This window comes from Tachyglossus aculeatus, chromosome 7 (assembly GCF_015852505.1).
Source record: "Tachyglossus aculeatus isolate mTacAcu1 chromosome 7, mTacAcu1.pri, whole genome shotgun sequence".
Classification (NCBI taxonomy): domain Eukaryota; kingdom Metazoa; phylum Chordata; class Mammalia; order Monotremata; family Tachyglossidae; genus Tachyglossus; species Tachyglossus aculeatus.
Window position 1 is genome coordinate 59,254,908 of NC_052072.1, and position 26,412 is coordinate 59,281,319.

General features: G+C 43.6%; 1 protein-coding gene and 1 non-coding gene across 2 annotated transcripts in view; both read right to left on the reverse strand.

Annotated features, from left to right (window-relative positions):
• The window catches only part of VWC2L (von Willebrand factor C domain containing 2 like), a 133,696-nt gene that overhangs the window by 65,368 nt on the left and 41,916 nt on the right, over nucleotides 1-26,412 (reverse strand). The window lies entirely within an intron of this gene.
• LOC119931126 lies at nucleotides 15,938-16,075 on the reverse strand. The gene has a single exon (XR_005451986.1). It is a non-coding gene; the product is annotated as a small nucleolar RNA SNORA7 (small nucleolar RNA).

A 26,412-nucleotide genomic window follows, 5' to 3' on the forward strand; every position in this document is an offset into this window, starting at 1 on the left:
TCCCTCATTAGTTTTTCTTTTTGGCTTCTAATCACATTTTTTTTCCATTTTGCCTTTCTTTTCTCCCTAGCCAACTAAACCATGTGATAACACAGATGACTGAAATGCAAAGAGTTCTGAGATCATATCATTTTGGAAAGAAGCACTTTTTTCTAACCCCTAAACCAACAAAATCTTTCCAATTATGTTCCTTTTGAGGGTGTGCAATTCATGTGTGTTTGTCTTCAGGGAAGACTTCCTCTAAAATGCTGTTTGAACATGGAACCACTCATTCTGCCAATCATATTGGATTTTTGGATTCTGGTATAGCAAGGCAGTGCTAAATGACACATTGGACACCATGGGATTGAAAGACTTTAAATATTGGCTCTTCAGCTCATCTCTCATTTGCGGTCAGATGTTAGGTAAGTGTTTTAGTCTCTCTCTACTTAAGATTCTCCTTTGCAATAAGAGGAAATAAGCTCACCTACCCACCAGGGGAACAATGTGTTGCTTAAGGGATTTCGTCAATGTGAAGAGCTAATTTATAAAGCCAGATTTGAAGAGACAAATAGAGATACAGTCAAAGAAAAAGCCATTCTTTCAGAATAAATGTAACTACATATTCATGGACATATTCCTAGCCTTGTCCATCTCTAGACTCTTTGATGGGCATTTGGTCTTAATTAAAGAATAAATCCTTGTGCCAGCTTATCAGATCAACAGAAGATGACTTCTGCTGCTGGATTGCCTGACTAGACTGCTTAATAAATGGTAGATAATCAAATTGTCTTTCCCATATGTTACTGAAAGAGTCAGCTAACTACTGTATCATGAGTGAACAATCAGACAGTGAGACTAAATACTTCTATGGAGTGTAGTATGTCCCTGCTGTGCTATCTGATTCATTCTAATGACTGTGGGCTCTACTAGGGTAGGTTTTAGTACAAATGAGTTCTATTTTCTCTCTCAGCTATAACATCTTGATTTCACCCTCTCCCTCCTGGGGATTCTGAAGTCCCCAACTCTGGTCGAAACCATTGATGAATTAATGACTTCTCATTTGACAGCAAACTTACTTTGTAGATAAATATTGTGTAAAAATGAAGGAGAAAAAAATTGCTCTTTTCCTAGTCTCATTGGGTCCAACATCTCTCTGGCCTTTCCCTCTGTTGGGTCAGGGGGATACTGTAGAAAATATTGATTTTGACAAGTAATAGATTTGGTTGAGCCTAAGGTAGAATGCCCATGGTTTCGTCTGAGACAGAGAAGCTTTAAAGTAAGGGCTACAGCCATGCATCCTGCCATTTCTTGGAAGACAGAGTGAATGCCTTTTAAATATAAATTACCCGAGTAAGGTCATTGCTGTCTAACTTTCTGACCTTTTTGAGTCCCAGTGTCTACCACATAAGGTACAACATAAATCCACATTTAATTCTTTAGACTATCTGGGAGAAGTGAAAAAATCAGGACTTGTGAAACAGGAGAAAATATGACCAGATCTTTCATTCTGATGGCATGAGAGCTTCAACTCTGTTGTCATTTGTCAGGTCAGTTATGTTTGTGAAACAATAAAGACATCTTCAGTGTAAATGATAGAACTAAAGTTAGATAGAGATTTTAGGGCTTTGCCAATTGCTCACTCCAATTAGATCCCTAGAAATGGAATAGTGAGTTGTGGGTCTCCAAAGGTGCATCAAGCTGTTATGAATCAGCACTGCATCGGGTTGACTTTGCAATTTATAACTTAGTGGAATCTAGCCTGTTTTTTTTCTTCCCCCTGGGCCTAAATTAATCAAACTGACAAAAAGGGTGGGTTGAAGGCTAAGAAGAATCTTTCACTGGATTTGTTACTTACATTTGATGCAGCTGGTTCTATTTCAAACACAATTTTGCTAATCATGACACCTTATATATACACGTGTCATCAATTACACATTCAGTGATTTGTTTATCACTCTCATCCTGACATACTGATGCTCATATCTGTTGTAACTTTGTTCTTCCCACTATCTGTAACCAATGTATGTCTTCCTGACCCTTCCTTTGTACCTTAAGTTCCTAGAGGGCAAGATCTGAATCTTTTGCTTGTTGGCAATGTACAGGGTTTTGTACATGGTGGGTACTCGGTAAATACCACTAATTGATTGACTGACTGGATTCCCAGAGGATGGGCTATTGGGGTGCATTGACTGCCCTGCGCCAGAGCCTGCCCGATACTGTGGCCAGCTCTGAAGGAGGGTTGGGGAAGTAGCTGAACTTTCTGAGAAGTCCAACCTGCCCCTTCTCCTTGTCAGGCTTCCGAGCACCAAGTAGCCTCCACATGTCTCCTGATGGGGTGAGCATCCCTAGCCCCGCCAAGTCTCAGTCCTACTTAGTGTGATCGGTCATTGGTCTGACAAATGGTCAGGGGAAAGATTGGCCAGAACCAAAAGAAGCAAGAAAAGGTTGGCCAAGAACCTACATCCCTGTCCTCTTCAGCTCCCCAAGAGACCATACAGTTACTTACAATTATCCCGGAGAGGATGACTACCTTTCTACACCATGGCTTTCCTACATCCCAACCTCTGGCTTGCCATCCCCAGGCTGGGGCTGAGGGCTGAGGAAACCAGGGGGTGCTCAGACTCCAGCCCCAGCCTTGTATCCCCCTCAAGCTCCCCTGACTCCCACCTCTTCATCTGCTCTCAGGTTTCTGTGACTGGTCCCCGTCTCTCCGTTTCATGGTCTCAGAGGAGGTAGCCACAGGGACCTACAGTAAAGCACTGTGGAAGAATCCAGGGAAGTCTTTCTAGAGAACAAGTTTGGATGGCTGGTCTCTGGGGGAAACAACTGGATTGGGGGTGGAAGTGGGAGAGTGAGCTGGAGACCGTGAGCCAGGTGTTGGGTAGGGATTGTCTCTGTTGCCAAATTGTTCTTTCCAAATGCTTAGTACAGTGCTCTGCACACAGTAAGCACTCAATAAATGCAGTTGAATGAATGAGAGTGTAGTGGCAGCCTCCCCAAACACTTTGACACACTTTCGCTGTACCTTCCATTAAACCAGCAGTAACTCTCCAATGTACCTTCCTATTCTACCATTTTCTTTAATGGGAAATCTGCATTTCATTCTAATATTACAATACAGGAGCAGGCTATTTTTGTTTTGTGGCTTAACCTATAGAAAAGACTTTCACTGGCACATATATTTCCAGGACTGAGAGGTTAGTGGTATAGTTACATAAAAATGGAGAAGCAGTTAAAGATGTATTTCCCATGGCATAAATGCTCTGTAATGATAAAAAAAAAAACCTCTGTAAGACCACTTATCTCCTGGATTATAGTTCAGAAAAACACAGCAAGTCAAGAGAAAAAAAGAAGTGTCAGAATCCAACTATCAGTCATTTTATGAACTCTCTCTCATTCACCCCTCACATCCAATCCGTCACCAAAACCTGCCGGACTCACCTCTGCAACATCACCAAGATCCGCCCTTTCCTCTCCATCCAAACCGCTATGCTGCTGGTTCAGTCTCTCATCCTATCCCGACTGGATTACTGCATCAGCCTCCTCTCTGATCTCCCATCCTCCTGTCTCTCTCCACTTCAGTCTATACTTCACGCCACTGCCCGGATCATCTTCGTGCAGGAATGCTCTGGGCATGTTACTCCCCTCCTCAAAAATCTCCATTGGCTACCAGTCAACCTAAGTATCAGGCAAAAACTCCTCACTCTCGGCTTCAAGGCTGTCCATCACCTCACCCCCTCCTACCTCACCTCCCTTCTTTCCTTCTACAGCCCAGCCCGCACCCTCCGCTCCTCTGCTGCTAACCTCCTCACTGTGCCTGTCCCACTGTCGACCCCCGACCCACATCCTCCCCCTGGCCTGGAATGCCCTCCCTCTGAACATCTGCCAAGCTAGCTCTCTGCCTCCCTTCAAAGCCCTACTGAGAGCTCACCTCCTCCAGGAGGCCTTCCCAGACTGAGCCCCCTCCTTCCTCTCCCCCTCCCCATCCCCCCAGCCCTACCTCCTTCCCCTCCCCAAAGCACATGTATATATGTTTGTACAGATTTATTACTCTATTTTACTTGTACATATTTACTATTCTATTTATTTTATTATGTTAATATGTTTTGTTTTGTTGTCTGTCTCCCCCTTCTGTACTGTGAGCCCACTGTTGGGTAGGGACTGTCTCTATATGTTGCCAATTTGTACTTCCCAAGTGCTTAGTACAGTGCTCTGCACATAGTAAGCGCTCAATAAATACGATTGATGATTGATGATTGATGATGATTGAATGAATTTATGTCTATGTTGGTTAATAAAAAAAATCCCTGATTAATCAAAAAATTTTGGTCACTCTACATGCAGCAGCCAAAGTGTTATGGAGAAAGCTGAACAAGCGGAAGGAGAGACACTGGGGTCTACTACCCAAAGGATGTTGTGTAATTTTATAGTATATTATGAGTTGGAATAGTATGTGTATCTCTACCCATTTAATAATACATGTCCAGTTTAAGAATGGCCCATCATAAACTTCTTTAAAATATCCTAATGCCAGGTAACTCTAGTGGGAGAGAGGTGGTCAAGATTATTATTCACATAATGATGCCCAGTTTCAGAAGTCTGCACTGTATCTATTTCAGCCTTATGATGTAGAACTAGAAGTCGAATAACTCCACTCTGCATCTGACAAACATAGTCACTGCCGGTGCTTCCAATTAGCCTAGCCTCTTTTAATTGTCTGAGGTTTCCATGGAAACATGGCTTATCTATTTCAACTAAATGTCAGAAGACCCAGTGGCTGGATATTCAGCCAAGGTTTTGAGAGTAGAACAGAGCAGGAGGCTACAGAAAGAACAGGCTTTATAGAGGGCAGGGGTCCATCAATGTTTAAACTTAGTAGGGTATTTAGTGGGGTGCTTGGTGCTTAACAAATGCCATTATTATTATTATCAGTGCCTGTTCAGCTCTCTAATCACGTTTCCCAAGTGCTGCATGGATATGCCATAATATTGTACACCTTTGACCTTTGCCATTTCACTATATCCCTCCTGTTTGACTTTGGGCAAGTCACTTAAATTTATCTGCACCTCAGTTCTCTCATTTGTAAAATGGGGATTCAATACCTGCTCTCCCTCCTACTTAGCCTACTTAGACTGTAAGCCCCATGTGCGACCTGATTTTCCTGTATTTATCCTGGCGCTTAGTACAGGGCTGGGCACATAGTAAGCACTTAGTAAATATTATTATTATTATAGGGCTGGTAGGGATTGCCGATTCTGGAAGGAGCCAGGGGGAGATGGACTGAAGTTCTATCCTTGCCTTCCAAGTGGGAAGGAAAGAGACCTGAGAAACCACAAGATGCAAGGATCCACTTTCCACATTTCTAGGGCATAATCGTGATAATTAATAATAGAATTGATTAAATACGCACTATATGCTAAACTCTGGGGATAGGTACATAGTAAATAAGTAATCAGACAGCCCCACATGGGGCTCACAATGTTAAGGGAGAAGGAGAACAAATATTTAATCCCCATTTTAGAGATTATGGAATGGAGGCATGGAAGGTTAAGTGATTTGCCCCAGGTCACGCTGCAGGAAAGTGGCAGAGCTGGGATTAGAACTTGGGTCTCTGAGTTGTAGCCCCATGCAGTTTCCACTAGGTCTTGCTGCCTCTCTCTTGCTCCATGACTCTAGTAGGTGAGCTTAAACTAGCAGGATATCCGTATTTCCCCACCTGTCTCCCCTTTCTTGTCTCTAGTGTTCAGTACTTCACCTCCTTTGGCTTTTGCCAGAGGGATTGTGACTGAATGTGTCCTACTTCAGAAAGAAAAAAAAAAAACCCAAATCACAAAAAAACCCTCATTTTTTCTTGCGTGGAATATTTGGCTTTGTAACAGCAGAAAGGGCACTTCCTCTGAGTGTAGAGGTGAGTCAGACCTGTTCCTTCAGGTGCATTAATCAGGAGTCCCTTCCCTCTGTCCTGTGCAGAGTTTGCATGATTCCACATATCTTTACCAATAGCAAAGTGGAGCATTTGAAGTTCAGCTTTTCCTAGCTAATTGCCAAGTTATTATGAATCAGACAAAATAACAAAATACTGCAAAGCCTCAAGAGGAAAGGCAAACAAAAAAAGTGTATTCTTTCCAGAGCACAGTGAAGATATGTAATTATCACACCAGTAGAACAGGTGGGCTTCAGGTTTGAATCAGTTTTCCCCCAACCTAATCATTTGCTCTTCAGCACTTTCTGGATGGCATCTATTTCCTTTTGTCCCAGGAGAAATTATCTCACTAGGCACCACAGATGAGAATCTGTAAATTCTGTGGAATCTCTGAAAATCCGATGCGGTGTCAAAAAAAAAAAAATAGGGATTTAGCATTTGGTGCCCTGATCTGTATGTAGCCCTATGACCATGACTGCAATTACTCTACTATACTGGAACTGGCATTTTGACCCAAATATCAATATGCATTCCATAATTTACCCATGAGTTACTAAACCTAGGAGGGCAAGCAGATCGAACATTTTGCTTTGTTTTAATCAATCAACGGTATTTGTGTTGAGCCCTTACTTTGTGTAGAGCACTGTATTAAACAGTTTTAAGTATGTCCTAATAGAAAATGATCCTCATTCAATGCCCCTTGTAAAAAAATCATCTCCATATCGACCACCCTACACTCCCTTGACTCCACAAATACATTAGATATCAAAGACAAGATATCTTTTTACACATGTGGGAATTGAAAGGTACTTAAGTTGGAAGGAGGGAATCTTGTCATTTGTTAGGAAATTCATAAAGAAGGAAATAAAGATCTCCAGGTAAAGCGGGCAGGCTGCAAACCATGAAAGGAAGAAGTGCTCAGTGGCTCTTTGAAGGCCTTGATAGATTAGGCCCTTTGTGAAACTGCACAATAATTATGCACTGGTGGTGGTGAGGAAGACTGGACCATTTCTACCTTTTAATTAAATGAAGACAATCACAATAATAATAATAATAATAATAATAACAATAATAATAATTGTGGAGTTTGTTAGGCACTTACAATATGCCTGCACTGTACTAAGCACTGGCTTTGATACAAGATAATTGTGTTGGGCACCATCCCTGCCCCACATAAGGCTCACAATCTTAATCCTTATCTCACAGGTGAGGTAACTGTGGCACAGAGAAGTTAAGTGACTTGCCCAAGGTCACACAGCAGACAAGTGACATAGCTGGGATTAGAACCCAGGTCCTTCTCCAACTCCCAGGCCCATGCTCTGTCCATTAGACCACACTGCTTCCCTGCTGCTCAACAGGGCAGCCACTTGAACATAGATCTTTAAGCTTCACAAATGAATACTTAAGAAGGCAGTTCTACAGGAAACAGCTTAAGCCCTTGGACAGAAGAGAAGGAAGGGATCTGGGGTTTGGAGAGATGTAGCCAGTTGATTATGAGAAACAAAGTGGAATGAGCATTGGCCTGGGAGTTGGAGGACCTGGGTGCTAATCCTCCTCTGCCATCTGCCTGCGATATGATCTTGGGTAAGCCACTTACTTCTCTGTGCCTCCGTTTCTGCATCTATAAAATAGGGATTCAATTCCTTTTCTACCTCCCCCTTAGAGTATGAGCCTCGTGTGGGATGGGGACTGTGTCTGACCAGATTATCTTACATCTGCCCCAGAGTTTAATACAGTACTTGATAAATAGTTAGCACTTAAATACCACAATTATTATCAAAGAGTAAATCTCCCCCCAACTCAGGAGCCATTGATTCACCAGTAGTTTCTCTGCCAAGCAAGTTACCATAGCAAGTGGAGGGTGGAGAACTAGTGTTGCCCAGTGGATAGAGCACAGGCCTGGGAATCAGAAGGAACTGGGTTCTAATCCCAGCTCTGCTACTTGTCTGCTCTGTGACCTTGGGCAAGTCACTTAACATTCTCTGTGACTCAGCTACCTCATTTGTGAAATGGGAATTAAGACTATGGGCCCCATGTGGGATTCATTAATTCATTCCATCGTATTTATTGAGCGCTTACTGTGTGCAGAGCACTGTACTAATATGGCCTGTGTTCAACCTGAATAGCTTGTATCTATCCCAGTACTTACTACAGTGCCTGACACATAGTAAGGACTTAAATACTTTTGCAGGCTCCTCCTCCCCCTCCCATCCCCTTACTGTGGGGTTTCCCCAAGGTTCAGTTCTTGGTCCCCTTCTGTTCTCGATCTACACTCACTCCCTTGGTGACCTCATTCGCTCCCACGGCTTTAATTATCACCTCTACGCTGATGACACCCAAATCTACATCTCTGCCCCTGCTCTCTCCCCCTCTCTCCAGGCTCGCATCTCCTCCTGCCTTCAGGACATCTCCATCTGGATGTCTGCCCGCCACCTAAAACTCAGCATGTCCAAGACTGAACTCCTTGTCTTCCCTCCCAAACCCTGCCCTCTCCCTGACTTTCCCATCACTGTTGACGGCACTACCATCCTTCCCGTCTCACAAGCCCGCAAACTTGGTGTCATCCTCGACTCCGCTCTCTCATTCACCCCTCACATCCAAGCCATCACCAAAACCTGCCGGTCTCAGCTCCGCAACATTGCCAAGATCCGCCCTTTCCTCTCCATCCAAACCGCTACCCTGCTCATTCGAGCTCTCATCCTATCCCGTCTGGACTACTGCATCAGCCTTCTCTCTGATCTCCCATCCTCGTGTCTCTCCCCAATTCAATCCATACTTCATGCTGCTGCCCGGATTGTCTTTGTCCAGAAACGCTCTGGGCATGTTACTCCCCTCCTCAAAAATCTCCAGTGACTACCAATCAATCTGCGCATCAGGCAGAAACTCCTCACCCTGGGCTTCAAGGCTCTCCATCACCTTGCACCATCCCCACCCACCGCACCTCCCTTCTCTCCTTCTCCAGCCCAGCCCGCACCCTCCGCTCCTCCGCCGCTAATCTCCTCACCGTGCCTCGTTCTCGCCTGTCCCACCATCGACCCCCGGCCCACGTCATCCCCCGGGCCTGGAATGCCCTCCCTCTGCCCATCCGCCAAGCTAGCTCTCTTCCTCCCTTCAAGGCCCTACTGAGAGCTCACCTCCTCCAGGAGGCCTTCCCAGACTGAGCCCCCTCCTTCCTCTCCCCCTCGTCCCCCTCTGAATCCCCCCCGTCTTACCTCCTTCCCTTCCCCACAGCACCTGTATATAGGTATATATGTTTGTACATATTTATTACTCTATTTATTCATTTATTTTACTTGTACATTATTCTATTTATTTTATTTTGTTAATATGTTTGGTTTTGTTCTCTGTTTCCCCCTTTTAGACTGTGTTGGGTAGGGACTGTCTCTATATGTTGCCAATTTGTACTTCCCAAGCGCTTAGTACAGTGCTCTGCACACAGTAAGTGCTCAATAAATATGATTGATTGATTGATTAAAAAAAGGGATGATGAGAAGCAGGTTAATATCCGACTTTCAAGCTGGTCCTAATACTTTCAAAAGAGAACTGACAGAATGAAGTCTTGTCTTCAGGAGATGAGCATTAAAAAGTTAATTTCCTTAAAATCCATGGCTTTTAAAGATCTCAAATTAATCATTTATCTTCCCATAGACTGGAACTTTAGCTTGTTAATCCCTAAGCAGTAAAACTTTCTCTTCCTTGAAAGGATGGAAGAAAATAATTCTAGATCCCTGAGAGATGGGACAAAAATACCTCCTTCCTCTTTCAGTGAGTTCACTATGATTGAACAAATAATCAATTTAATTTATTGAGAGCTTATTGTGTGCAGAGCACTGTACTAAGAGCTTGGGAGAGTACATTGTAAAAATATAGCAAACACTCTCCCTGCCCACAACAAGCTTACAATCTAGAGGGGGATGAAGGGCAAAATGGTGGATGCCATTTTGGCAACACTTTGTTTCCTAGCTCTAACTCCATCAACTCACAAGTTGGGGTTAATGTGCTCACATCTGGAAGTGGTGCATTGCTAATTTCAGTTTCAGATCATTTCAGATCTTCATATGTAAAGCATATCTTTTAAAAATATAACTCTTTAGTCGTTTGACACGGCTAAAATATTTGTTCTGGCTATGCACAATTCACACAGCACTGATGATCCAACAAAATGTTAGAGTTGGCATTTAATTTGTGGTTTCAGTTTATTTTGTAATTGCCGATTTGGGGATCATTTAGTTTTTCATTTTGTAAACCTGTGCTTTCAAGGATATTTAAGTAGCAGGGTTCAAGTGTGTCCTTTAGCTATTTGATTTGTTGGAAATCTAGAACAAACCACTACAAAGTGCTTTAAATATGAGATTAAGCATGCAGATACCTTGTTGAAGTTTGAGCCTAATTACGTACTTAATTATAGTGTGTTAAATATGTACTTCATGCTTTAATAATTAGCTCTCCCCTTAAGCCTTCCCAATTATTAGTACACTTAGTTTCAGTCATGCAGTAGAAGCTAGTTACTTCGACGTTTGCAGTGAGTTTTTTGAAGGTGCTGATTTCCCAGCTATGAAGTTCTCTTTCATGCACAGCTGGAATCACCCTTGCTACCTGTCACACGAGCCTCTCACAGTAGCAAAACACTATCAGGATCTACTCTCTAGAAGAGGGTTTGTTATCTCCCAACTCTCTGTACCTTTTGATCTTTCTGTTGATTAACCTGTAATGAAAGTGCAGCCTCCTGTGGTGATCTCCACGGATGCAGTGTCCTTAAAGCCCGTGAGGTGACTAGCATCCTTCCCAAACCGAGGTTGCATGAAGGCAAGACAATTCGTTGATTTGCAGGTAATGCCTCTCCTGCAGTCTGTGACTCTGCTCATCTACCCTGAGCTGCCTCTGCTCAAAATGCTCCTTTGTGCTTCAATTTAGCCCGTCTTGAGGTACTGAAAGGCGTTATTTAATCATTCAGTCAATCAGAGTTGAGTGCTTACTGTATGCAGAGCACTGTACTAAGTGCTTGAGAGAGTGCAATAGAAGGGAGTTGGCAGACCCATTCCCTGCCCACAAACCCTGGGGATTGTGCCACTGTTGCTTTTCTTTAAGTGGTGATGGTTTATGTTGAACTGTCTCTCCCAAGTCTAGTCCATATTTAACTCTGCTGCTTTGATCATTTTTCTACAAAAACATGCAGGACATGTTTCCCTAGTCCTCAAAAAACTAGTTCGCTCCTCTAATGCTAACCTTCTTACCATTCCTCGATCTCGCCTATCTTACTGCCGACTCCCCACCCACATCCTGCCTCTGACCTGAAATACCCTCCCTCCTTAAATCCAACAGTCAATTACTCTCCCCCAACTTCAAAGCCTTACTGAGGGCACCCCTCCTTCAAGAAGCCTTCCCTGATTAAACCCCCCTTTCCACTTCTCCCACTCCCTTCTGCGTCATCCTGGCTTGCTGCCTTTGTTCGTCCCCTTCCCAGCCCCACAGCACGTATGAACATATCTGTAATTTTATTTATTTATATTAATATCTGTCTCCCCCGCTAGACTGTAAGCTCATCACAGGAAGGGAATATGTGTGTTTATTGTTGGATTGTACTCTCTCAAGCATGTAGTACAGTGCTCTGCACAGAGTAAGTGGTGCTTAATAAATACAATTGAATGGATTGAATGAACTATATACATTCTCTTGCATAGACACCTCAGGGCTATCAAATTCATGAGAAAGCAGAGCCCGTTGTTGGGTAGAGACCATCTCTGCATGTTGCCGATTTGTACTTCCCAAGCGCTCAGTATAGTGCTCTGCACAAAGTAAGTACTCAATAAATCAATTGAATGAATGAATGAATGAATTTAGACTAGCACTGCAGTTTTTGGAACCAATTATAATAATAATGAAATAATAATAATGATGGTATTTGTTAAGCACTTACAATGTGCCAAGTGCTGGGATAGATACAAGGTAATCAGGTTGTCCCACGTGGAGCTCACAATCTTAATCTCCATTTTACAGATGAGGTAGCTGAGGCCCAGAGAAGGGAAGTGTCTTGGCAAAGTCACACAGCTGACAAGTGGCGGAGAGCTGGAATTAGAACCCATGACCTCTGACTCTCAGGCCTGGGCTCTTTCCACTAAGCCACGTTGCTTCTCATATCCCTGCAAGTGCTATCAGCCACAGATCCTGCTGTGTCCTCATCTGGTTTGTATACTGTTTTTGTTCCAATTTGTACTTCCCAAGCACTTAGTACAGTGTTCTGCACACAGTAAGCACTCAATAAATACGATTGAATGAATGAATGAATGAGTGAGACATTCACATAGGCTATACCAGGCAATGGTTGGTCAACATGGGAATAATCAATTAAGCACCATGCATGACAGAGATGTCAAAGCAGAAGGAATCCATGGCTAGGCAGAGCACAAAGAAGCCAAGAACTTGAAATAAGTTGTTAAAGACATGGCACCTCTAGTGAGTGGAAATGACTTCGGCTTTATCACAGCCCAGAAGGAAATCCTGAAATAATGCCTGTGATATCTCAGCATTCTCCTCAACAAAGCCCTTGAGACACAGAAAAGTTTCCAGTATTCAAAGACACGACAATTGTCAACTGTGGAAGAAGTCAACACGGTAGTCAGAAACACGAAAAATGGCCTCTGGACTTAGTTTTTTACCTGCAGAGATCTACAGGCTTGGAGAGGGCAACCTGTTAAACACTAAAAAGACACTTACAAACTGAGGAAATGGTACAGGATCTCAACGATTCCAAAAAGAAATCTAGAAGATCAGATTGCTGCAATTATTATGGCATGTCATTATTCTCCTTTGCCTGGAAAGGTCCTAATCAGAGAAGGGCTGTCTTGGCAGCTGCCTGGAATATGGTATCAGGGAAAAATTGTCCAGTCATTAAATCTGTTGGGGATTTGCAGTTGGATCTTCTTGTTCTAGCAGGGTTATTGTGATTTTGCTTCTTCTGCTAACCCGGGACATAACATTTAGTTCATTTGGTGGATTGAAAGTCACTTTTTTATGCAATGATCCTAAAGACAGTGTGAGCTTGAACCATATAAGGCAGTAGTCCATCCAACATTCTGCGCCACTCATGGCTGCTGTGATATGAACATCTTTCAAGGCATCTCTGTCACACACTGTGCTAATCAATAAAATGTAACTGTTGCCACATACTTGCTGTGTGACCTGGGGTAATCAATTAATCAATCAATCGTATTTATTGAGCACTTATTGTAGGCAGAGGCCATTTAACTTCTCTGGGCCTCAGTTTCCTCATATGCAAAGTGGGAACCAAATACTTGTTTTCCTTCCTACTTAAGATGGCAAGCCCCATGTGGGGATGAATGTCTCTGTCTTCTGAATTAAACAAATCTTCGTGACTTCTCCGGGTGGTAATTTATTCTCTTCCTAATTTATTTTAATACCTGTCACCCCCACTAGACTATAAGTTCCTTGTGGGCAGGGAACATGTCTAACAACTCTGTTGTTATACTCTTCCAAACACTTATTAGGATGCTCTGCACACAGTATGTGCTCAATAAAATACCTTTGATTGATTTAGTGATACAATCAAAAAGGGAGAGTTTTTTGAAGTAGAAAATTCATAAGGATTTCGGGTTTGGGTTCTCCCTTTTTCCAGCATCCTGCTGTCCTCTAGAACCATTTGAAATTGTGGCTTGGGCTCTTACAGCAATTTTTAGAGTTGCTTTGAATTGCCCTCTTTCTGCTTTAGTGTTCTCCTGTACTTATCTGGGCTCAAAGGATGATGCTATAGCAAGTATCCTTTCAGTGCTAGCTGACTGTGGAATCCAGGGCTTCATTTTTAGTGAGCCTGCCCTCTTGTTCAGTGGTAAGATTGACTCGTGGGGGAAAGCTAATAAAACTGTCTGAGGGGCCATGTCTCATAAGGAAAGTTGGACGGTGTCTTTGCTCAGATGATCTTTAGTTTGGCCTGAACCTTGGTGCCTTATCTGACAACCAGGTGACCTGGGAAGAGTCAGTTTATTGCTTCTTTGTCCATCCTCACTTTTTAGGTTGGGTCCTGTGCAGGTCAAATTCTGCAATAGTGTTTTACTCTAAAATGTCAACAAAATCTTTGTTTTCTTCTTTTTTCTCACAAATAGATGATTTCATACATTTGGAGACTTGTTGCTGGTTCGAACTAGTCTGAGTCTGTAAATTATATCTTCTGCAAGTTGTGGCTTCTTATAAGTGCATTTTGAAAGAGGAAATAATATAAAGTGGCTCTCGGATAAATACCTTCAGGTCTATTGATGTGCTTCTTAGCTGGGTGAAGTGAGAGCTTCCTAAAAATCTGGGAACACAGTCTAAAACCAGGGTCTCTACTGTTTGCTTGAGCATAGCACCATGCTTAACAGAGTAATAATAATAATAATGGCATTTGTTAAGCACTTACTATGTGCCAAGCACTGTACTAAGCACTGGGGTGGATACAAGCAAATTGGGTTGGACACAGTCCCTATCCTCACGTGGGGCTCACAGTCTCATTTCCCATTTTACAGATAAGGTAACTGAGGCACAGAGAAGTGAGGTGACTTGCCCAAGGTCACACAGCAGACATGTGGCAGAGTCAAAATTAGAACCTATGACCGTCTTACTCCCAGGCCCATGATTGAGTACTTGGAACATAGTAAGAATTTACCTTTACAGTATAGCTACATAAAATAGGTTAAGTAAATCTTGGTTTATTTGTCAATCGTGTTTCATTCCATTCACCACCATCATCATCCTCATCATCAGTATTTTTTCTTCATCTTTATATTTGTTATGTGTTCACTAGATGTCTAGCACTGTACTAAGCTCCGGGGTACACACAGGAGAGTCAAATCGGACACAATCCCTGCCCAACACGGGGCTCACTTTCAAAGTGGATGGGGAATAGGAATTTAATCCCCATTTTGCAGAAGAGAAAAGTGGGGCACAGAGAAATTAAGAGACCTTGTTCAGGGTCACCCCTCAGGCAGGTGACAGAGCTGGGGTTAGAGCCCAGGTCCTCTGACTCCCAAGACTGTGCTCTTTCCAGTAGGTCACGTGGGTTCGGACATAGGCACCGCTGCTGGAAAAGTGATGGAAACTGCTCTCTCCTCTCTAGTGGGATGAGTCGCACGAATGTGGAGTAGTCTCAGGACCTTAGTCAACTTCTCCATGCAGTCAAACATCTCTAGAGGCTGCCAGAGCCCAATTACAACTGAGAGCATGGAACCCTTCTTTGCTGGCATCTCAAGATCTCAAGATCTCTTCAGTGATTTGACTGGAAGCATATGCTGAAAGTTGGAATGCAGGGAGCCAGACCTCGGACTTTTCAATCAATCATATGTATTGACTGCTTACTGTGTGCAGAGCACTGCACTGTTTGGGAGAGCACAATATAGTAGAAATGGTAGACATGTTCCTTGTCCACAATGAATTTATTTACCACACAATTGGTTCTTCATAAATTGCAACCGATTTTTCTTAAGGATTAATGAGGTGGGAACTGGTTCCTGAACCATGACTGGGAATCCTATCTAGACGAAAATTACCAAGAATTGTGTGTTCAATCAGTTAGAGAAGTAGCATGGCTTAGTGGAAAGAGCATGGGCCCAGGAGACAGAGAACCTGTGTTCTAATCTTGGCCGTACTTCCGGTGTGACCTTGGGCAAGTCACTTAACTTCTCTGTGCCTCAATTTCCTCAAATGCAAAATGGGAATTATATATCCGTTCTCCCTCTTAGACTGTGAGCCCCATGTGGACAGAGGCTGTGTTCAACTTGATGAACTTGTATCTACCACAGAGCTTAGAACAGTGTCTTGTCTTGTCTTACGCTGTAGAGCCGTTTCCAACCCATAGCGACACCACGACACATCTCTCCCAGAACGCCCCGCTCTCCATCTGCAATTGTTCTGGTAGTGTATCCATAAAGTTTTCTTGGTAAAAATACAGAAGTGGTTTACCATTGCTGCCCTCCGCACAGTAAACTCGAGTCTCTGCCCTCGACTCTCTTCCATGCCGCTGCTGCCCAGCATGGGTGAGTTTTGTCTTGTAGCAGATTGCCCTCCACTCGCTAGTCACTGCCCAAGCTAGGAATGGAATGGGTAGGCCTCTACTTGACTCTTCCTCCAGTAGCCGAGACTGGTAGAGTACTGTAAATTCTCCAGGTGTGACCCTGAGAGGTAATCGCTCTGCCTAAGTTTCCTCAAATGTAAAATGAGAGTTATATATCTATTCTCCCTCTTACTTACACTGTAAGCCCCATTTGAGACAGGAACTGTGTCCAACTTGATAAACTTGTATCCACTCCAGAGCTTAGAACAGAGGTTAACCCATATTAAGTGCTTAACAAATACAGTAACAACAATAATGATAATAATAATAAATTAATACAGTTACATTGATGTATTTTAAACTATAAATATCATTGATGCAAAAATTACCTATACAATTTTAAATATAGTCTATTAAGCATAGAAGAGTACAGCACTGTACCTATACCTTACCTCTACCTATAAATAATCTGAAACACAGGTGATAAATTTGAAACTTTTTTAAAATTTACTCACTATGTGTATGAAAAAATGGGCATGTAGTATATGTTTGATTAGGGGAGGGTCCAGAGAGTTTGGAGGGGATTCGGTGAGACTTTAAGAAGGAATAGGGCACTGATAAATCATGTCATTTTTTTCCATAGTCTATCTCCCTGATCTGCCCCTTCCTCTCCACCCAAACAGCTTCCACCCTGATCCAAGATCTTGTCCTATCACAGCTAGACTATTGTATCAGCCTCCTGGCTGGCTTCCCTACCTCCAGTCTCCCCTCTCCAAATTCTACTGCATCCTGCTGCAAGAATTGTCTTCATAGAGCATCACCCAGCACACACCACCCATTCCTCAAAACTCTCTACAGCCTTCCTAGATCTCTCTTTATTGAATGCCACCGGCTCCAAGGTTTTCAAAGAAGTCGTCCTGTTGCATGGCCAAGTGGAAAGAGACTGGCCTGGGAGTCTGAGGGCCTGGGTTCTAATCCCAGCTCCGCCATTTGTCTCCTGGGTGAACTTGGGCAAGTCACTTTTTCTCTGTGCCTCAGTTACTTCATCACTAAAATGAGAATTAAATCCTCTTTAGACTGTGAATCCTGTGCTGGAAAGGGACTATATCCGATCTGATAATTTTGTACATACCCCAGTGCTTAGTAATGTTCTTGGCACTTAATGATCACTTAACAACTACCATTAAACATATTTGCTGTCTTCACCCTCTATTCCCAAGCTTCTCTCCTTGCTCCTCTCAAGCTAACCTCTTCCTGTACCTCACTCTCACCTTGCTCACCTTCGTTCCGTAGCCCAAGCTGTTCCCCACTTTTGGAACTCCCTCCTTCTCCACACCAAACAGACCTCAGCTCCCATCATTCAGTGTCCTCCTAAAGTCCCAATTCCTACACTAAGCCTTTCCCAATTAATTCCCATTGCTGATGAAGTCATACAAATTCATCAGCCAGTTCCAGCACTTACACCCATCCTGAGCTCTGGAGGCTCTTTACATTTTTATAAATGTATAGCATATTTATATGTGTGTATATTAATTTGTACATATGCACATATACATATATGCTAGTCAACTGTACTTTTACATCAATAAATAACATTTATTGAGTGCTTACTGTGTGCAGAGCACTGTAACTCTATTTCCAAATACTTTCATGTCTGTTTCTCCCTTTAGAATGTAAACTCTTGGTTGGCACTTCCTTGTTTTGCATTTTTCCAAGCACTCAGTTTAGTGTTCATTCATTCAATCACATTTGTTGAGCACTTACTGTGCGCAGAGCACTGTACTAAGTGCTTGGAAAGCACAATTTGGCAATAAAAAGAGAGATTGTCTCCAAGCCCACAACTCAGTGGGTGCTCAATAAATACATGCACTATTCTTGCTAGAGCAGGCAGGGCAGGGAAAGGAACTTCAAAGGTAAAGACAAAAAAAGCTGTCGGCTCTAATGTCAACAGCTAGGAGAAGAAAGGATTCAGTGTGTTTCAATCTGTGTCTCTTTCATTCATTCATTCTTCCTTTTCTTTATTTTGTGTGTGTGTGTGGTGTGTTTGTGTTTGTGTGTGTGTGTGTGTGTGAGAGAGAGAGAGAGAGAGAGAGAGAGAGAGAGAGAGAGAGAGAGAGAGAGAGAGAGAGAGAGAGAGAGAAGTGAGGGTCTTGGGAAGTTGTCATGGCCACTAGCAAAGCCCCATGCTTACACATTAAATTCAGGATAATTAAAAACAGTGTCCTTTAATAGTGCTGCTACAATTGGAGAGGGAGAGGTGTTGGGAACAGAATCCCCCAGCTTCGTGGGGATCAATCAATCAATCGTATTTATTGAGTGCTTACTGTGTGCAGAGCACTGTACTAAGCGCTTGGGAAGTACAAGTTGGCAACATATAGAGACAGTCCCTACCCAACAGTGGGCTCACAGTCTAAAAGGGGGGATCAGTGGAGAGAAAGGAGAGAAGTGAAGGGATCCGGGCAAAAGGGGAGAACCTGAGCCTGTTGTTGGGTAGGAATAGTCTCTATCTGTTGCTGAATTGTACTTTACAAGTGCTTAGTACAGTGCTCTGCACACAGTAAGCACTCAATGAATATGATTGAATGAATGAATGAATGCTTGTAAGGTGCTTTGAACAGAATATCTCATCCCAAGAGAAAATTTCTGTGGAATTCAGAACCTTTTGTCAGCTTCTGCCATAGCCTCTGGCCCCCTCTGAGGCCCTCCCCCACCCTCTATGGTGGATCAAGATGGGCAGTGAGGGAGAAGGGACCTAACTGCTCAGTTGCCCTACAACTGCTGCCACTTGTCTGTCATTACCAGAAGTGGCAGGGAAGAAAGGGGCAGTAGATAACCCACATAACCGCAGTAGCCATTGTTCCTGCCACCGGGGTCACCCTCCTTGGGGCCCATGCCACACACCGCTGTGAAGCAGCATGGCTTAGTGGACAGAGCACCAGCCTGGGTGTCAGAAGGACCTGGGTTCTAATCCAGGCTCTGCCACTTTTCTGTTGGGTGACCTTGGACAAGTCATTTCACTCTCTGGGCCTCAGTGACCTCTTCTGTAAAAGGTAGGGGGTTAGCATGGCTCAGTGGAAAGAGCACGGGCTTTAGAATCAGAGGTCATGGGTTCAAATCCTGACTCCGCCAATTGTCAGCTGTATAACTTTGGGCAAGTAACTTAACTTCTCTGTGCCTCAGTTTCCTCATCTGTAAAATGGGGATTGACTGTGAGCCCCACGTGGGACAACCTGATCACCTTGTCATCCCCCCAGTGCTGAGAACTTTGCACATAGTAAGCACTTAACAAATACCATCATCATCATCATCATTATCATCATCATTAAAACTGTGAGCCCCATGTGGGGCAGGGACTGTGTCTAACATGATTTGGCTGTATCTTCACCAACACTTAGAACAGTGCTGGGCATATAGTAAGTGCTTAACAAATGCCATCATCATCATTATCACCCAGGTCCAGTCACACGCGCAGTAATACCATAGTGGGTCAGCAATGGCAGCAACAGCTACCCCAAGCAGAGGAGGTGACCCTCAGGATGGGGAGACAGGAGGATGAGTGATGAGAAGGAGGATAGGAAAGCCATGAGGGCAGAGGGGTACAAGTACTTTAGGAGCCGGATGTGGTCAAGTCAGATCCAACGTCACACACATGAAATGGGGTGTAAATTCAGAGATGTTGTAAGTGCCGTTTGCCATAATTGGGATAGTTGAAAGCGAAAGGCTTCCTGTACAGAACTATGCTGATCATTTCATCAGCTTTCTTGTTTGGATCCACCTACATACTCAAGATGACTATCCCATTCTGAGGATGCCATTACCAAGATCCGATCCAAGGAGTTGGGATCTCGGAACCAGAAGAATGTTATGGACTGATTGAAGGCAACCAAAGCTTTGTACCAGCCTGGCAAACACTACACACAACCAATAATCAACATCAGTGACTCAGTGCTAACACCTTTTACTCAGTTATGTTCTCCGGGTAATTGTCTAATGATGGAAGAATAGACAAAAAACTAGACCACCACATCCTGAAAGCTAGTATGTTTTATGGGAGGCTCAAAGGGAGAATGTAGTGCTTGACATAGCATCAAGATTCTCACCAAACTGAAGATAAGATAGGGTGTCTTTAGTATCCAGACAACTTAGAGTGTCCCACCTTCCTAAAGGCTGTGAGAACTGGAACTCAGCTACCATGTTCCACTCTACAGTATCCTATCAATGCCACCTTTCCACAATAGTTAATATTGTTTTCTAGTGAATACCTCATTGAACTCTGATGATCCAATGCATCGCTGAGAGATTCCACAAATAGGTAAAGAGGAAATTATGATTTCTCCACCTCCAGCTGATTTTCAGATTAAAGTCTTGCATCCATTTTTAAGAAAGCAAAAGAAAGTTTGAAACTGATTGAAGAAGATCACCCTGATAGAGATTCAAGGGACAGAGGTGTTAAGAAATTAGCCTACCGTAATGGGCTTTAGGAAGAAAAGAAATTGGACAAATTTAAGTTCAATCTAATTTAGAAAAAAGTTGGAAACTCCCTACTATTGTCAGAAAAGAATCTTCAATTTCTATGGCTTCCAGTTAACACTCAAATCATATGACAACTCATGTATTTAATATGGTGATGTTATGCTTTGAATTGTTTGAATAAAGATTAAACACAGTTACATTCATCATTACAGCGTATGGTGTATAATGGATTTCCTATTGTTTCTTCAGAGGTTCTGGAATGTATTCTAGTTCAAAACATATAAAACAATGCTTCAAGAACCATTAAGACAATGAGAAATGAGGCAATAGGGTCTCAGTGTATCAAATTTGGTGATATTTGACAAATATTTATGAAGAGAAGAAGTGCTGCCTACTAGACAGTGCATAGGCCTGGGAGCCAGAAGGACCTGGATTCTAGCTCTGGCTCTACCACCTGTTTCTTGTGTGATGTTGGGCAAGTCACTTAACTTCCCTGTGCCTCAGTTGTCTCATCTGAAAAATGGGAATTAAGACTGTGAGCCCCATGTAGGACAGGGGCAGTGTTCAACCTAATTAACTTTTACCTACCCCAGGTATTAGTAGAGTGCCTGGGACGTAATAAGTATTTAACAAACACTATAAAAAGGAGTGCATACTTAAAATGGATATCTTATTTATGAGTACCCAGTTCTAAGTAAGAGTGTCTTTGCATATATTCCTTCATATAGATTTATGTATCGCCACACAGGTGAATCTGTTTATGACAGTTTCTTGTGTTTCCTGTGTGGGTGTACATGTGTGGTTGGGGAATTTCATATGTGTAATAAGTTAGCCTTTCTGGCCTGGAGTCTTTCCCTTACCAACTCCTTGTAACCAATCAATCATATTTATTGAGCACTTACTGTGTGCAGAGCACTGTACTAACTGATTGGGAGAGTACACAATAATATAACAGACACATTCCCTGTCCCCAACAAGATTACAGTCTATAGGGGGAGACAGACAGAAGCAGCGAGGCTCAGTGGAAAAAGCACGGGCTTTGGAGTCAGAGGTCATGGGTTTGAACCCTGGCTCCGCCAATTGTCAGCTGTGTGACTTTGGGCAAGTCACTTAACTTCTCTCTGCCTCAGTTACCTCATCCGTAATTGATTGATATGTACATAAATAAGTGCTATGGGGCTGGGGGGCAGGGAGGGTGGGTGAAAAAAGGGAGCAAGGCAGAGAAAAGCAGAGGGAGTGGGAAAAGAGGAAATGAGGGCTTAGGCAGTGAGATGCGCCTTCAGTAAGTTTCTGAAGATGGGGAGAGTAATTGTTTGTTGGATATGAAGAGGGATGGGCACGCCAGGCCAGAGACAGGACATGGGTGAGAGGTTGGTAGCAAGATATGAGATTGAAATACAGTGAGTATGCCAGTGAGTTGGCAGTAGAGGAGCAAAGTGTGTGGGCTGGGTTGTATTAGGAGAGTAGTGTGGTGAGGTAGGAGGGGGCAAGGTGATTGAATATTTTAAAGCCAAAGGTGAGAAATTTTTGTTTGATGCGGTGGTGGATGGGCAACTGCTGGAGGTTTTTGAAGAGTGGGAAAACATGCACTGTATGTTTCTTTAGAAAAATGATCCTGGCAGCAGAGTGAAATATGGACTGTAGTGGGGAGAGACAGGAGATAGAGAGGTCAGCAAGGAGGCTGATACAGTAAACAAGGAAGGATAGGATAAATGCTTGGATTAATGTGGTAGCAGTTTGAATGGAGAGGAAAGGGCAGATTTCAGTGATGTTGTGAAGGTAGAACTGATGGGATTTAGTGATAGATTGAATATTTGGGTTGAATGACAGGGAGGAATCAAGGATAACCCTAAGGTTACAGGATGAGAGAGTTGAAAAGGGGGCAGGAGGAGAGAGGGACTGGAGAAGAGAAGGGGAGAATTTAGGGAGATCATACCCAATACCTTCAATTTTCTCAATGTTAGGTAGCCAGGTCATTAGGGACAAGGGATGGGGGAAGTGGGGGGCAGAGGTTTTGAGAATAGCTATAGCTATAATTCTATTATGCTATAATTCAATTTATTCTGATGGCTTTGACACCTTTCTACATGTTTTGTTTTGTTGTCAGTCTCCCCCTTCTAGACTGTGAGCCCGTTGTTGGGTAAGGACCATCTCTATATGTTACCATCTTGTACTTTCCAAGCGCTTAGTACAGTGCTTAGTAAGCACTCAATAAATATGACAATGAATGAATGAATATTGAGGAGGGAGTTAAACATCTGGAACAATTGGTGAGGGCAATGGTCATGGGTGTCAATACGGATGGACAAATAATTTTGCCAGGCAGAGGAGAGGGCAGAGTTAAAGCATGCTAGGATAAAGTTCATTCATTCATTCATTCAATCGTATTTATTGAGCACTTACTGTGTGCAGAGCACTGTACTAAGCGCTTGGGAAGGACAAGTCGGCAACATATAGAGAGGGTCCCTACCCAACCACGGGCTCACAGTCTAGAAGGGGGAGACAGACAACAAAATAAAACATGTAGACAGGTGTCAAAATTGTCAGAACAAATAGAATTAAAGCTATATGCACATCATTAACAAAATAAATCACCCAGCAGGTGGGCACCCAGGTAACAGGGGCCAGGAAGGGGTAGGGGTAGGGCTGTGCCTGGCTGCCCCTTGCCGACCCCATCATGTCACGTGTTGTTGCCTCATCTGTAAAATGGGGATTAAGATTGTGAGCCCCCCGTGGGACAACCTGATCACCTTGTAACCTCCCCAGTGCTTGGAACAGTGCTTTGCACATAGTAAGTGCTTAATAAATGCCATCATTATTATTATTATTGTTATTGGAGAACTCATTTGCTCCCATGGCTTCAACTATTATCTCTATGCAGATGCCACTCAAATCTACATCTCCTCCCCTGTTCTCTCTACCTCCCTCTGGACTTGCATCTCCTCCTGCCTTCAGAGCATCTGTACATCTCTGTCCTCCCACCTCTTAAAACTCAACATGTCCATTACTGAGCTCCTTATCTTCCCTCCGAAACCCTTTCCTCTCTGGAACATTCCCATCACTGTGGGTGGCACAATCATTCTTCCCGTCTCACAAGCCCACAGCATTGGTGTCATCCTTGATTCCACTTTCTCATTCACCCCACACAACCCAATCCACACCAAAGCCTGCCAGAGTCACCTTCACAACATCTCCAAGATCCACCCTTTCCTCTGCATCCAAGCCTCTACCATGTTAGTACAGTCCCTCATCCTGTCCCAGCCTCCTTTCTGACCTCCCAACCTCCTGCCTCTCCCCACTTCAGTCCGTACTTCACTCTGCTGCCCGGATTATCTTTTGACAGAAACTTTCAGGGCATGTCACCCCGCCCTTACTCAAAAATCTCCAGTGGTTGCCTGTCAACCTCCATATCAAACAAAAACTCCTCACAATTGGCTTCAAAGCTCTCCCTCACCTTGCCCCTTCTTAACTTACCTCACTTCTCTCCTTCTACATCCCAGCTTAAACACTTCACTCCTCTGGTGCTAACCTTCTCACTGTGCCTCAATCTCACCTGTCTCGCTGTCAAACCCTGGCCCAAGTCCTACCTCTGGCTTGGAACACCCTCCCTCCTCAAATCTGCCAAACAAATCTCTTCAAAGGCCTACTGAAGGCACATCTCCTCCAAGAGGCCTTCCCAGGCTAAGCCCCCTTTTTCTTAGCTCCCCCAGCTTTCTGTGTCACCTTGATTTGTTCCCGTTGCTTTTCCTCCCTTTCCCCGCCCCACAGCACTTACATATATATGTGTATATCTATAATTCTATTTATTTATATTGATGCCTGTTTACTTTTTTGATATGTACATATCTATGATTCTATTCATTTATATTGATGCCCACGTCATCCCCTGGACCTGGAATGCCCTCCCTCTGCCCATCTGCCAAGCTAGCTCTCTTCCTCCCTTCAAGGCCCTACTGAGAGCTCACCTCCTCCAGGAGGCCTTCCCAGACTGAGCCCCTTCCTTCCTCTCCCCCTCGTCCCCCTCTCCATCCCCCCATCTTACCTCCTTCCCATCCCCACAGCACCTGTATATATGTATATATGTTTGTACATATTTATTACTCTATTTATTTATTTATTTGTTTTGCCTGTACATATCTATTCTATTCATTTTATATTGTTAGTATGTTTGGTTTTGTTCTCTGTCTCCCCCTTTTAGACTGTGAGCCCACTGTTGGGTAGGGACTGTCTCTACATATTGCCAACGTGTACTTCCCAAGTGCTTAGTACAGTGTTCTGCACACAGTAAGCACTCAATAAATAGGATTGATTGATTGATTGATTGTGGCATGAAAGAAAGAGCATCACAAAAACAGACCAGAAAGAGATCTTAGTGGAAGTGGCTATGTGTATCCCAGGGCAGGATGGACCCAACCCCTAGCCCTGCCTCACTCCGGGGCCTCTGGCCCCCCGGCTCCAAAGTCCCCGTGAACAACGATGCCACCTCTGAGCTAAAGAAGTCAGTGATAGGAGCCAAGGCGGAGGGAGGCTGGGTGCTTGGGTGTCCGGGGCGGAATCTGTACCGGACAATAAAATGAACAACTGGACAACTGGCTGGAGGTGGATGAGGTCATCCTGATATCTAGATTTTTGCCAGCAGCACTCTGAGGCTCTTGCTCAGGAGCACCACTGAGCGAAACAGGTAATACTCTATCTCCCTCTCCCGGTTCAGTTCAATTAATCGGTGGTATCTCTTGGGCACTTACTATGTGCAGAGCACTGTATTAAGCATTTGGGAGAGTATAAAACAAGAGTGTTGGTAGACATGTTCCCTGCTCACAAGGAACTTACAGCTTTCGGTCATCCAGTCGGTACAATAACCTAAGCAGGAGGTTACAAAAGTTTGAAACAGGGTGGTGGTTGTTTAGGTGGAGAATGAATGAGTGGGGATTAGCAACAGACTGAACGAGGGAATTAAAAGATGTTTAATAATTAAAGAACTAGTGGAGATTTTTGATTGGTGGGTAGACACGCACGGAATGATGCTTTAAAAAAATGATCTGACAGCAGAGTGAAGTATGGATTGGACAGGGGAGAGACTGGAGGCAGGGAGGTCTGCAAGGAGGTTGAGGCAGGAGTTGATTTGATGTATGATAAATTCCTGGACTAGTATGGAGGCAGTTGGATACAGAGGAGAGGGAAGACTCTGGAAAGGTTGTGGCAGGAAAACTGGTGACAGACTTACTTTGGAAGTTGAAAGAGAGAGGAGTCAAAGGTAGCGCTTAGGATATGGGATTCAATCAATCATATTTACTGAACACTTACCATGTGCAGAGCACTGTACTAAGTGCTTGGGAGAGTACAATCTAACAGAGTTGGTAGACACATTCCCTACCTACAATGGGCTTACAGTTTAGAGAACTGTAGAGGATTGAAGGCAAGAGGAAGTGTGATTATAAAGTAGAAAAGAGGGAGGGGAGGGTAAATTGAATTTGAGAGTCATCCATTTGTAGGTGGGACATACTTTCTTCCCCAGTAGTCAGAAAGATCCTTGAAAGTGGAGATCACAACTCCTAGCTCTATTGTACTCCTCCAAGTACCTAGTACTGTGCTTCATCCAGATTAAGGCTCAATAAATATTATGAAGATGTGAAGGTGGATGAGCTCTCCCTGAGGGAGTTAGTGAAGCATGACAAACATAAAAGAATCAAAGCAGAGTCTAGAAGAACACCCATAGAAGATGGGAGGTAGAAGAAGAGGAAGTGAAAGAGACTGAGAAGGAGAGTTCAGAAGGGTAGGAAGAGAAGCAGGAGAACACTGTGTTGGTGAAGAAAGGGTGAGATTCCATTTCCCGAAGTAGGGAATAAGCAGGGTGCTGATGAGGTGATGTCGATGACCTGGGAGAGTGCAATCTCAGTGGAGATAAGGAAGCCAAGAGAAGATCACAGTAGGTCAAGAAGAAAGGGTAGTGGAAGTGAAGAAGGCAGTGGATGTATACCCTTCTCAAAAACCTCCA